This window comes from Schistocerca cancellata, chromosome 2 (genome assembly GCF_023864275.1).
Source record: "Schistocerca cancellata isolate TAMUIC-IGC-003103 chromosome 2, iqSchCanc2.1, whole genome shotgun sequence".
NCBI classification, from domain to species: Eukaryota; Metazoa; Arthropoda; class Insecta; order Orthoptera; family Acrididae; genus Schistocerca; species Schistocerca cancellata.
Window position 1 is genome coordinate 1,032,181,605 of NC_064627.1, and position 2,475 is coordinate 1,032,184,079.

Genomic DNA, 2,475 nt, shown 5'->3' on the forward strand with positions numbered 1-2,475 from the left:
TTTATGTTTTCTTATTGGCAACGTTACGTAGCGCTCTGTATGAAAATCACTGGCTGTGCTGTGTGCAGTCTGTGGCTAGTTTGCATTGTTGTCTGCCATTGTAGTGTTGGGCAGCGGCAGCTGGATGTTAACAGCGCGTAGCGTTGCGCAGTTGCAGGTGAGCCGCCAGCAGTGGTGGATGTGGGGAGAGAGATGGCGGAGTTTTGAAATTTGTTATACTGGATATCATGAACTGCTGTATATATTATGACTTTTGATGACTATTAAGGTAAATACATTGTTTGTTCTCTATTAAAATCTTTCATTTGATAACTATCCCTATCAGTATTTAGTGACTTCCGTAGTTTGAATGTTTTATTTAGCTGGCAGTAGTGGCGCTCGCTGTATTGCAGTAGTTCGAGTAACGAAGATTTTTAGTGAGATAAGTGATTTGTGAAAGGTACAGGTTAATGTTAGTTAGGGCCATTCCTTTGTAGGGATTTCTGAAAGTCAGATTGCGTTACGCTAAAAAATATTGTGTGTCAGTTTAAGCACAGTCTTGTATAAATTGTTCTAAGGAGACGTTTCATATGGCGACCCTGGCGATTATGAAAAATGTTAACAAATATGTATTGGCCACTGCCCAAAATAATTTGTAAAATTTTTTGTGGGGAGCATGGGGGCTATGTAAGTAGGCTGTTTATGTTTTCTTATTGGCAACGTTACGTAGCGCTCTGTATGAAAATCACTGGCTGTGCTGTGTGCAGTCTGTGGCTAGTTTGCATTGTTGTCTGCCATTGTAGTGTTGGGCAGCGGCAGCTGGATGTTAACAGCGCGTAGCGTTGCGCAATTGGAGATGAGCCGCCAGCATTGGTGGATGTGGGGAGAGAGATGGCGGAGTTTTGAAATTTGTTATACTGGATATCATGAACTGCTGTATATATTATGACTTTTGATGACTATTAAGGTAAATACATTGTTTGTTCTCTATTAAAATCTTTCATTTGCTAACTATCCCTATCAGTAGTTAGTGACTTCCGTAGTTTGAATCTTTTATTTAGCTGGCAGTAGTGGCGCTCGCTGTATTGCAGTAGTTCGAGTAACGAAGATTTTTGGTGAGGTAAGTGATTTGTGAAAGGTACAGTTTAATGTTAGTTAGGGCCATTCCTTTGTAGGGATTTCTGAAAGTCAGATTGCGTTGCGCTAAAAAATATTGTGTGTCAGTTTAAGCACAGTCTTGTATAAATGTGCAAAGGGGACGTTTCAGCTGGTATGGGCTGTGTTTACATGGAATGGACTGGGTTCTCGGTTCCGTTCAGCTACTTAGAGACCGTTTGCAGCCATTAGGTGGATCTCCTGTTCCCAAACAATGATGGATCTTTTATAGATGGCAATGCGCCATGTCACTGGGCCATAACGGTTCGTGATTGGTCTGAAGAATATTCTGGACAGTTCGATCGAATGACTTGACCAGCCACATGAATCCAATCAAACATTTACGGGAAATTATCGAGAGGTCAGTGTGTACTCAAAACTGTCCGCCAGCAACACCTTCGAAATTATGGATGACTCTACAGGCAGCATTCCAACAGCCTTGCCGCAGTGGTAACACCGGTTCCCGTCAGATCACCGATGTTAAGCACTGTCGGGCTGGGCTAGCACTTGGATGGGTGGCCATCCGATGTACCGAGGGCTGTAGGCAAGCGGGGTGCACTCAGCCCTTGTGAGTCAAACTGAGGAGCTGCTTGATTGAGAAGTAGCGGCTCCGGTCTCTAAAACTGACATACCGCCGGGAGAGCGGTGTGCTGACCACATGCCCCTCCACATCTACATCTACATCTACATCTACATTTATACTCCGCAAGCCACCCAACGGTGTGTGGCGGAGGGCACTTTACGTGCCATTGTCATTACCTCCCTTTCCTGTTCCAGTCGTTTATGGTTCGCGGGAAGAACGACTGTCTGAAAGCCTCCGTGCGCGCTCTAATCTCTCTAATTTTACATTCGTGATCTTCTCGGGAGGTATAAGTAGGGGGAAGCAATATATTCGATACCTCATCCAGAAACGCACCCTCTCGAAACCTGGCGAGCAAGCTACACCGCGATGCAGAGCGCCTCTCTTGTAGAGTCTGCCACTTGAGTTTGTTAAACATCTCCGTAACGCTATCACGGTTACCAAATAACCCTGTGACGAAACGATCTTCTCTATCTCCTCCGTCAACCCGATCTGGTACGGATCCCACACTGATGCGCAATACTCAAGTATAGGTCGAACGAGTGTTTTGTAAGCCACCTCTTTTGTTGATGGACTACATTTTTCTAAGGACCCTCCCAATGAATCTCAACCTGGTACCCGCCTTACCAACAATTAATTTTATATGATCATTCCACTTTAAATCATTCCGCACGCATACTCCCAGATATTTTACAGAAGTAACTGCTACCAGTGTTTGTTCTGCTATCATATAATCATACAATAAAGGATCCTTCTTTCTA

At 44.2% G+C, this 2,475-nt stretch overlaps 1 pseudogene; it reads left to right on the plus strand.

The window, feature by feature from the left end:
* Positions 1-1,563: 1,563 nt before the first annotated feature.
* On the plus strand, positions 1,564-1,681 carry LOC126163225 (5S ribosomal RNA; annotated as a pseudogene).
* Positions 1,682-2,475: the final 794 nt, after the last annotated feature.